At 32.4% G+C, this 12341-nt stretch overlaps 1 pseudogene; it reads right to left on the bottom strand.

The window, feature by feature from the left end:
• Nucleotides 1-6004: 6004 nt before the first annotated feature.
• Nucleotides 6005-10202, bottom strand: LOC149262082 (DUF21 domain-containing protein At4g14240 pseudogene; annotated as a pseudogene).
• Between the last annotated feature and the right edge of the window lie 2139 nt (nucleotides 10203-12341).

Genomic DNA, 12341 nt, shown 5'->3' with positions numbered 1-12341 from the left:
CATATGGGGCTAGACACATTTGGAATTTCAAGAAGACACTAGAAGGTCCAAAATAATCAATCCAGTTGAGGTTTAAGGGAGTTAGATCTTACCCCTAGTTGGTTATCGATCTATGTTAAATACTAGTTTACTACTAGGAGGAATAAGGGTTCCATTCTATGCTACTCTATTTTGTTCCATAATTGAGCATAACATGTGGGAGTGGGAAATTAGAGAGAAATATAAAGGGGTTTAATATTATATCACAATGTTTTAAGCCATGGATCTCAGGTAAATCCAAAGTGAGTACCTATTTTTTTGTACTTCCACATTTTCCATACTAGAGATATAGGGGATTCACATTGTTGACAAATATTTTCACACATTCATTCATTAAAGAGTTTTTTTAATTTTAGAGGGGTGGGTAGAATCATAGGTATTTTGAGGTATAAAAAGGGTATATGATAAAAATAGGGGATATTTATTAAAAATGAGGTTATTTTTATTAGAAAAATATATTGGGAGGAGGTTCAAAAAAAGGATTTTGGGAGGTTTTTATCAATATATAGTGAGATTATGGGTACTATTTAATATATCATGGACGTAGACATTATGAAACCAATTGACTAAGTGGAGACTTATGACAATGAAAAAAGAGAGAAAAGCAACCTCACCTTCTAACTGAGTTTTCTTTTGTAATGGATTTCCAGGTGAAAAAATATCTATTGTGGATAGTGTGCGTATTTCTTTCTATTCTATATTTCTTGCATTTCAACAAATTTATTCATTTAAGAATAAAAAAATAAAATAAAGAATATGAGATCTAAAGGGAATTAACATTCATAGTAAATATTTTAGAAATTTTATTAGATATATTGCAATGAATTGTTCTAGTCGAATATCGATAGTAGTTTCTCGATGAAGAACAAGATAAACAACATGGAAGATAATAAGCTTCCTTAGTATTTTTTAAACTCCAATGGAAACCACCTATAACTAAAGTGGGGTTAACATAAAGATGTTGATTCTTGGCTAAATCATTGGGTAGTAAATGGATAGGTTACTTTAAATAATAATGCTAATGTTTAATATATTATACCAACTAAATTTAAGTAGAAATTGTGGTGCAATAAAGAATCAGAGGATAAAAGAAAATTAAGATACTATAAGGAGGTGATCAAGCCTAATCTAGAAGATCACATGTATCTCTCTATTTTGACTAGTGTAAGGAAGAAAACAAACATTGCTAAAGTAAGAATAAAATCTCATGAGCTCACAGTGAAAAAAAATGTTGAACAATTATTAAAACACAAAAAGAAATTGTCATGTTTGTGGCACTAAGAAAATTGAATATGAAAATCATTTTCTTAAATTGTCTTGGGTAAACCCACATTAAATAATAACTTCAAAATATCTATTACAATATCGACCTTCTTAACCTTTTATCTCATCAAGAATATGGACATTTAGGAACACTTCTCTTAAAGAAAACCATGTCATTCCTTGTCTCTTTTAAAATCCAATAAACTAATTTTGATCTCACTTAATGTTAATCATGAAATTAAAATATGATACTCCTATTTGTAACGTCATTATTATGAAATAAAAATGTCATTGGCTAGAAATCCATAATAAAAGGACTAAAAGCTAAGCTAGGTTGAGGAGATATCACTCAACAATGGACCAATTAAAATATGGTACTACTATTTGTAACATCACTATTATGAAATGAAAATGTCATTAGGGGTAGAAATCCATGCTAAAAGGACTAAAAGCTAAGGTATATTGAGGAGATATCACTCAATCATGGACCAATTTGTTTGTCTCAAAGTCATAGTGGAGGAGTGCCATAACAATAAAATTGATCCGTTTTGTTTTTTCACTGACTTCAAAAAGGATTTTGACATTGTTTCTAGGAAAAATCTTTGGAAGAGGCTAGAAAAGATAATGGTTCCTCTCAAGTTAAGGGTTGTTGTAAAAGGTTGTATGAGAAAGTTATTACCAAGTTTAGGCCACTAAGGTCTAGTTAGAAGAAATTGACTGCAATATCATAGTCAAACAAGCATTGTCCCTTGTCCCATACCATTTTTGGAATATACATTGATACACTAGAAGAGCATTAGGAAGAAGCAAGTTGTGTTAGCCCCATGCTCACTAGTATAGTCATAACTCTTTTCTTTTACGTTGATTATATTTTTATTTTGGAGAGGAGTGCTTGTGATCTTGGAAAGCAACTAAGAGTCCTCCAAGATCTTTGTTCTGAAATGAGCAGGACTCTTGATACTGAGAAAACAAAATTCATGATAATTAAATACAAAAAGGTCACATGATACTTTCATATTTGATGATAGCTTTGAGGATATTTCATATAAATATCTTATAATCGATACCCATAACAAGATCAAGTCAAATCGAATTATAGCATTGAGAAAAGGATAAATGGAGGATGGAAAACTTATTATGAACTTGAAAACAATTGCAAGTTATAATTTTTTTGGATATGGGATATATACTAAATACATATACACAAAAAAAGTTCCTCTTTGAGACTCTTGCCACCCCTATTATTTTGTATAAATGTGAAGTTTGTGGATGCAATATTTCCATAGATTCATGGAGGAAGATAGAACAAATCCAACTGTGGTTTACAAATTACAATCTTAATATTACAAAAAATGCAACATATCCCATCCTCCTCATCAAAGTAATATTTTCCCCATTGAAAGCATGACTATGACTAGGTATCTTCTGTATAAGAAAAGGTTGAACAACATGGAAGACAACCGGTTTTCTAAAATTGTCTTTAACCCTAACCAAAAACCACCACCTTCGGCTCATGTATGGATAGCAAAAGGATGCCCAATCTCGACTATACCATTGGAGGATAAAGGAGGAGATTATTTTGTAGAATAAGGATAATATTGCTACATCAAACTTTTAAGAGAAAATTATGGGGGTGATAAAGAGTTAGAGAAAAATAAATAAAACTAAGATAATATAAGGAGGTGATCAACCCAAATCTAAAAAATAAAACATATCTCTTTGTCTTGACTAGTGTAGAGAAGAAAATAAGCATTTCTAAAATAAGAACATATTCTCATAAACTGATGAAAAACACTAAGATTATCTAGCTTATACTCACATTAGATCGAAATTTCAAAATATTTTTCACACTACCAACCTCCTTGATTTTTTAACTTAACAAAATTATGGTGATATTGAAGAACTTCTCTAAATATTTTTCTAGCATAGAAACAAAATTATAAAAAGTTCTAAGTAATATCTTACTTGCTTAAGGTCTAATAAACTATTTAATTCTTAGTGGATGTTAATCATCATCGTCGTCATCATCATCTTAAAATAATTTCAATATTTTTTTCAGAGAAAAAAGACACACAAACACACACACATATTCATATAGTGGAATATATACATTGTTGCATTTGCATTCATCTGCCGTTTAAGGCTCTTGGTATAGAACTATACTTCAGAATATCCTAAAAAAAACTTGTATTCAAAATACAACTCCTGCTTCTTTCCAGCTTTAATTCTTGATAAAAATGGGATAACATCTACAAAACTACCATTAATAAAAACTGAGCAAAAAGAAGATAACAGTGGGGTGATAGAGAGAGAGTTACAAACATGTGTCTATAGATACTAGCTCTTCCTCATTGTTGTATTCCTACAAGCCCATAGAACCCGAGGGGAGCTCTATGCTTATTTGGAATGAGCATTTTGCTTCCTCATTTATTTCCCGTAGTATATGCTTATAAGAGATCCACTCTAAGGACTATGATCAACTGATTAAAACCAATATTTTGGACTGTAGCCCTTTTGTTGGCCCGGTTTATGACTAACTTGGAGTCGCTAAGTACCTATAGTATAGTGATATTTTTCTTTCTTGCTATTTCAAGGAGAAACCATAGCCTGATGAATTTTGTCTTATTGTTGGTTCCCTTGTTATGCGAATAATGACATTAAAGAAAGTGTGTTTGGTTTATATATAGGACTACGCCAACACCATGGCGAAGCAGATGTCCCTGGCTAGCTTCATCAAAGTAGCTCCATGGAATGTTATAATTAAGCTCTAACATGTGTTGCACAAACTATAGAGTCAAAATAATTTCAATATATGTTCTCTATCTTTTCTTTTCTATTTATTAAATTATATTTTAAATATAAATTAATCAAAATTAATCTAACTATTTATAAAAATGTAATCTAACTAAAATACATCAAAATTTTATTACAATTACAAGTTTGAAATTTATAATTTATATAATTCTAGTACCAAAAGTATTTTTAAATAAATTAAATTCATTTATACATTTAAAAATATAATTTAAATAATAAAAAAATACAATCTCATTAAAATTAAAATTATAATATTAATTTTTAAATTAAAAAACAAAAACTTATAACAATTACACCGTAAAAACATAACTCAAAACAAAAATCATATTCATTTTCCAATTTAATTCTAACCTAAATTTAATTTCATTATCATAACTACATCTAATTTTAATTTCATTATCATAATTGCGGAGAATTTGATTATATGGTTTGATTTCCAAATATACCAAATAAAATAAAACAAATCATTTATTTATTTGATTACAAGGTCTTATAATGTTCAAACAAAAATAAATAAATAAAACTACTTAGGACTCGGTAGAACCGATTCGTTATGACGAGTGATGAACACGAAAATTGTAAACAAAGTTCAGTGCAAACATAAAGGAAGGCGCAAAAGTCCACGGCACAAAAAATCATAGGGCCCTTTCGGAATTATATTTGTGGACAATTAAGTAAAACATTATAATATAAAATAATAATAATATTTTCAGCGAGGTCAATAAAAGCTAAATTTGAATATTTGTAAAAATAAAAAGTCAAGCCCTTTATTATCAACTTTACAAATTCAAAAATAAATATTTTAATTATAAATTTTATTATAATAAGATAGCATTTTTATTGTAAAAAACTGATGCTTGTTAATTACGTCTCTGTAGGGGTGATCATTGATGATGGTGATGATTATGGAAGAAAGATGGTGGTATTAACAAAATAATAAATTGTTATTATGGAATATAACAATATTCATGCTTCATTATATATATATATATATATATATATAATTTTTATTTAATTATTTGAATGTAAAAACATGTTTTATAATGCATATAATAAATATTTTAATAATTATATAGGGAGAAAATTATTTATTAAAAATATAATTAATTAAATATAAAAAAATCATGTTCAAAAGTGTGACTGAATGTAAATTCTGAACTTTTACAATATCTTGATGTTCCATTTTTATTCTTCCTCCTAGCCTAATTTACTAAGTGTCTTAATCGGTTCCACGAACTGATTTTGGGCACAATTATTAAAATGCCCTCTCTTTTAATACATACATATACATATACATATACATATACATATATATATATCATTGAATACAATGTCCTTGAAAACAAAACTTCGACACTAGAAAATATTTGGAATAGCCATGTTTAAATATTTGGACCTCCAAATCAAAGTAAAGTTAGTGTGGGCCCTATGTAAAACAACTTTTTGCCCCCGGGACCACCCATAGTAGTTTCTGGAACTTCAAAGGAGTGATGTTGGGTTGAATATTGACCATTGATTTTTTAGTGGGTAGTTTAGAAATACCGCCTTGCGAGACCACATTTTGGGTTAAACTTCGAGCATCTTGACCCACCGTGATCACATTGGATTGGAGCAAGAGTGCTATGAACTGTCAATTTTCTTGGCAAACCTGCTAGACCATATATCTTAAGGTTTAAACCGGTCATTGATATTTGGTAAAGAATGTTCTTGATCGCAGAATGATGGTGGATATCTCTCAGAGATAGATCAAAATTGATAGATACAGTCCAGAGATCATAGAGACAAGAAATGATGTACTTTCCTCCGAGTTTCTTTGATTACCAGTTGAGAAAAACTTCCTTTACTTTTGTTGAAACGAATTCGGCAATACCACAAACATCACCATCGATCAGTCCTTTCCGTTTACACACTTCTCAAGGTCAACATATATAGTTTGAGTCGAATTATATGTCGTATCAAATTGAAAGTCTGATTTCTCTATTTCGTAAGATCGCTTTGCTTCATTGCTACATGGAAGTAGTTTTTCTTTTCCCTTTGTTTTCACATCAGTGACCATATGAGTGCTTCCCTTCTCAAATTCATTGAGAATAGCATATACGGGCATGTCCGTTGGTACCCTCGACATTCTCCTTATTGAAACAACATTGACAAGGGTCTTTGTTTCAGGATGAATTGTTATAAAGGCATTTCGCCAAGAGAAGTTTTGGGGACTCCCTGAATATACAGGAATACGACTTTGGCCTTATACCAAAATATTTCCCATTGCTTTGTTGGAAAGGTGGAGGAGACAAAGCATAAATAATTCACACATAAAACACAAGTTGCAGCTCTTCTATTGATCACACAAAACATGATACTTACAATGAACCTGGTGAAGGGTATTTATCCCGACTAGAGACTTGCCTAAAATATCTGGACATGCAACCACACACTAAAAGTTTTTTATCACTTAACTTGAGTTGTCTCAACACTCAAACGCTCAATTATTCAATCACTCAATTAATTGACTCTCTATGTTTAACCAACTCTTCATGTAGGAGTAATTATCTTGTTTTAACACTCCCCCGTAATTACGACCGCTAAACTAAAACATGACTCATGATAGCTCAAACATGCCTACTGGTCTATGTCTCAGTTAGGCTTACAACACCCAAGTTTCTTCTATGAAACTCAAACTCATATTTTGCTAATGACTTAGTAAATATATCAACGAGTTGATCACTAGATTTACAGGGCTTCAAGTTAACTTCTCCATTGCTCACAAGTTTTCTAATAAAGTGATATCTAGTATCAATATGCTTGCTCTTCTAATGAAACACACTATTCTTGGATAGTGCAATCGCTGAGGTGTTGTCACAATATATTGTTGTTGATCCTTGTTGTTTCTGCTTTGGTCCATCAAATACTCTTCTTTACCAAACTGTTTGACATGTTGTTGATGTTGCTGCTACATATTCTGCTTCTGCTGACGAAAGTGTCACAATGGGCTGCTTCTTAGATGTCCATGAAATCACACCTGAACCAAGGTGGAACACAAAACCAGAAGTGCTCTTCCTATCATCCAAATTTCCCACAAAGTCATCACAATCTCTAGTTCCTACTATGTATCTCAAAATTCTTTTTCCTACACTCCAATGTGTGTCTTTTGGAGTCTCCATAAATCTGGAAATCAAACTCACTCCTTGCATGATATCCGGACTTGTAGCTATTAGATACATGAGGTTTCCAACCAATCTTTTGAATAGAGTTGGATTGACATATGATCCTTCATCATCCTTGCTTAACTTTGTACCTATTGCAACTAGTGTAGGGACAGGTTTGCAATTTTCCATCCTGAATCTTTTCAACAAATCTTTGGCATATTTATTTTGACAAATAAAAATTCCCTTTTTCAGATTGCTCAACTTCTATGCCAAGAAAATATTTCATGAGACCAAGATCTGTCATCTCAAATTCTTTCATCATGGCTGCTTTAAATTCATCTATCTCAAAATCACCTGTAAAAATCATGTCATCAACATATAAGCAAACAATCAAAATCTATCCATGCTCATTTACCTTTGTGTACAAGGTAGGTTCAATGTTGCTTCTGCAAAATCCATTCTTAATCATGTAGTTGTTGATTCTGCTATACCAAGATCTAGGTGCTTGCTTCAGTCCATAGAGCGCTTTCTTCAACCTGTAAACTTTCTCTTTGTTACTCTCAACTTCATATCCTGGAGGCTGTTGCACATAAATTTCTTCTTTTAGAATTCCATTCAAGAAGGATGATTTCACATCCATTTGATATACTTTCCACTTCTTTTGAGCTATTGTGGCTAGAACTGCTCTTACAGTGTCCAATCTAGCTACCGGAGCAAACATTTCTCCAAAATCTATTCCCGGTTGCTGTGAGAATCCTTTTGCTACAAGTCTTGCTTTAAATTTGTCAATTTCACCTTTCTTATTCAACTTTGTCTTGTACACCCACTTCACTCCAATGATATTTTTGTCCTTTGGTAAATCAACCAAATCCCATGTATCATTCTTTTCAATAGCTTCAATTTCTGCATCCATGGCTTGCACCCAATTTTCATCTCTAATTGATTCTTCAAACGAAGAAGTTTGGAATGACAATAATGCAAAATTTAAACTAACATCCAAATCATCATAAATATCTTTCAAACTTCTCATCTTTCTCTTACCATTGCTTGATTCATCACTTGATTGATTGTTAGGAGAATCTTGATCTGTTGATCTGTTTGAAGATCCATGCTACTTTGAAAATCTTGGAGTCCTTGTTGGTGTGTCTATGTTTGGTGTCTTCACCTATGATTCTTGATGCTCCTTTTCTACTACATCATCTTCTTACATCAATGGCACTTGTGCATCAACTGTTTTATCTACAGTTCCATTCCACGACTCTTTCTCTTTGAACACAACATCTCTTCTAATTATGGTCTTCTTTGTGACATGGCTATACAATTTGTAAGCTTTTGATTGCTCACTATAACCAGTGAATATGCATTTTTCCCTTTTATCATCCAATTTTCATCTTCGCTCTTTAGGAACATGTGCATAAGATACACATCCAAATACTCTGAGATGAGATATGTTGCAAGAAATACCTGACCATGCTTGTTCTGGTACTCTATTCATCACTCTATTTGTAGGATATTTGTTGATCACATAAATAGCACATGCAACTGCTTCTTCCTATTACTCACTAGACAAGTTTTTGCCTTTCAACATGCTTCTTACCATGTTCACAATTGTCCTATTCTTTCTCTCTGCTACACCACCTTGCCGCAGTGTGTACCTGGTTGTAAATTGTCTTTTGATTCCATGTTGTTTGCAGTAATAATGGAATGCCTTTGAGTCATATTCTTTCTACTATAATCATAAAAGAAAGTGAGGAAGTAACAACTTCCACCTTTCACCAACACTTTGTTCTTTCACGTCACATTTTTTTTAAGAAGTCAAACTTTGGTACTACGCTAATGCTTCCACACTACACTACGCTAACAATCTGTATTATTAGAATGGTATGCGTTAAATGCCGTGCACGATAGGGAGCAACATGTTAATGATTTAATGCATAAGGAATACATGGAACTAGCGTGCATGAAAAACAAGGTAAGTCCAAGACGATTAACGCGGCCCTATGTTACACCTTCAAACATTATAACGCCCTGTATATAACTATAGGATGCGTTAATGCTCAAATAACGAGAAAAAATAGATTTCTCTTCTCACACAAATTGTTGCTAATCCATTCTCCCTTGCTCTATGTAACCTCGCTTTGATACTAATTTGTTGGAAAGGTGGAGGAGACAAAGCATAAATAATTCACACATAAAACATGAACTCCGACTCCTCTATTGATCACACAAAACATGATACTTACAATGAACTCGGTGAAGGGTATTTATCCTTTTCCAACTAGCAACTTGCCTAAAATATCTTGACATGCAACCACATGCAACCACACACTAAAAGTCATCTATCACTTAACTTGACTTGACTCAACACTCAAACACTCAATCACTCAATCACTCAATTAACTGACTCTCTATGTTTAGCCAACTCCTCATGCAGGAGTAATTATCTTATTTTAACATGCTTCCCAATCTAGCTTTGAATCTGCATCCAAATAAAAGGTTAACTTAATGGGTGTCATAGCTTCCTCAACAATTTTCTTAGTGAGATCAAGTGCTCCACTTATAATAGTCATGTGAGAGCTCCCCTTGTTTAATTGCACTCATTGTGTCAAAGTATGCAATGAAGGACCTTCGATATTGGATAGGCAATAGGGTAACAAAAGAGTATAAGGATGCGCACAAGCCACAAAAAATTTTCACCAACAGAAAGTTTGTGTTGTGAACATATCGCTTGTGGAATAATCCCCCCAAAAGAGAGGACAAAAATCACTGATAAAATTGCAACAACTACAATGTTGAAGATCTTTTCCAAATAGACAAGAAATCCTCCATTGTCGTGGCATTACATAAGAGTAGTGTCTCCAAAAGTTGATGTTGTTTTATTACCACTAATAAGATAGCATCAGTTTCTCATGGTCCAGAACCTGAGTCACCTTCATCATTCATTCTCAAGACCACTGAGAGTACTTGAATTGCACCCCATCTAATGACATAAACTATTTCTAAAGTGATTGTAATTCTAATAGAATAGCGAGGCCATTGAAGCAACTCTAAGAACATACCCCAATCCCAAAGTTTAGAAAATAATTTGGGCTCTAGATGAAAAAAATGATAAGATGCCCATACAACATCCAATCAATGAAAAGATTATATTTTCATCATAGAGACGGAGTTATGAAGTTGGAGAAGTAGGAATGGAAATATCCTTTGAAGTAATAACTGAATCAAAATCACTGGGTTGATTTACACTGAATTCCAATGTATTAGATCATTTATATGCTCTCTATGGTGTTTTGTCATTTGGCGATAAGAAGGCGAATCAGTTTGGTGGTGTCAACTCTTGTATAGTTGTACAAGATTTTGGAGCTTAGCGTGGGCTTTTCCCTTGGTCCCTTCTCTGTTGGCGCAATTATATTTGCTTTGGAAATTTTCTGGTGCTTATATTGTTGGAGGCAGATATTATATATTGACACGTTGAATAAAGGTATCGTGGGATCCTCCAAATGCTTTATATGTAAACCTTACAAAGAGAGTTGTCATTTGTTAAGTTTTCTCGTTAGTTACTGGATTCCGATAATAATGTAGCATGGAAAATAATCTTTGAGATTAGCTTTAGGTTTTAAATCACTATGCTCTTTAGAAAAAAATTTGTATGGGTTTGGTTCAATGCTTACAAATTTTCTTGTTATGACATTGAGAAGTATACTCTGCACCAACCCTCTATCCCACTCTATTCAACTGAACTATGTTTTTTATTTTATATATAGGATTTTTACATTAGCGATCAACGCATTGTGCCAAAACAATTTGTGAAACTTCCTTTTGATACCTTGTATAAGTGTTGGCTCTTTATATCTATAGGAAATTGAGGACGCCAATGTGACTTTTAAAAGTTATTTTTGGCCTCAAATTAACACTTTGCATCACTTCATTTTTTCCTTTAAAAGAGATTATAAAAAAGTTACAAGCCATCAGTAGCTAGCTATGCTATGAGCTTTTCACTAGGAAAACCCTAAAAAAAAAATTTAGTTAAAATATTTGGCTAACCAATCTTTGATACGTTTACTTTGATACCTTTACTGAGCCGGATTAAGCTACAACATCTTTGCTTCGGCTACGGATAACGCTTTGCATGCAAAGAGCTGAAAATCGTAGACCAGTGGCCTCTGGTTGGGCATGGCGTCAAACCAAAATTGCTCCCTAAAATTTGAAATCACCCAGTAGATTTATTTCCCAGATTGTCACTCTTTATTGAAAACTATAAACCAAAATTAAAATTGTCGGAATTTTTCACACTGAAAAAGAGATGCTAAATTATTGAGCTTATTTATTTACACTCGCTAGTTGCTCAGGTATATGAAAATTTCCAAAGCAACCATGAGAGTAAAATTGTAAACGAAATGATTATTTTTGCATGGCTGACTAATGAAACCAAAAATAAACCTATACCGGGCCATAAAAACTTTGTCAGAAAATCATATCTATAGTTGGAAACTACCAATATGTTGAAATCTGCACTTTTTAAAAACTCAGAAAAATAATATTCCATGAAGTCTGTCACTGGATCTTCACCAGTTGATTTATTTCCTAGATTATCACTCTTTATTGAAAACTATAAACCCAAATTAAAACTCTCAATTGTTGAGCCTATTTATTTACACTCGCTAGTTGCTTAGGAATATGAAAATTTCCAAAGAAACCACGAGAGTAAAATTGTAAACGAAATGATTATTTTTTCATGGATGACTAATTAAACCCAAAATAAACTTGTACCGAGCCATAAAAACTTTGTCAAAAAAACATATCTATAGCTGGAAACTACAAATATGCTGAAATATGCACTTTTAAAAAACTCAGAAAATTAAGATTCCATGAAGTCTACCACTAGATCTTCAAAGGAATTTTTTATTTGTGTCGGCCTTTGCACAAACTTCACTTTTGAGGTTTGAATGCCAAAAATATGATTTCTATTTTCTACTGACAACCATTTAGGTTGAAAAGAGGAATCCAAATTTAGTTTCCCATAATGCTGATGTTTTTCATGCATTGCCAGCTCTTGAAAAAAAAATCCTCCTGCAACAACAC

This window comes from Pinus tabuliformis, chromosome 6, assembly GCF_031772625.1.
Source record: "Pinus tabuliformis cultivar Carrire ecotype Pingquan chromosome 6, CPIR1, whole genome shotgun sequence".
Taxonomy (NCBI): domain Eukaryota; kingdom Viridiplantae; phylum Streptophyta; class Pinopsida; order Pinales; family Pinaceae; genus Pinus; species Pinus tabuliformis.
Note: the sequence above shows the minus strand (reverse complement) of the source record. Positions and strands in the feature narration are given on the sequence as shown.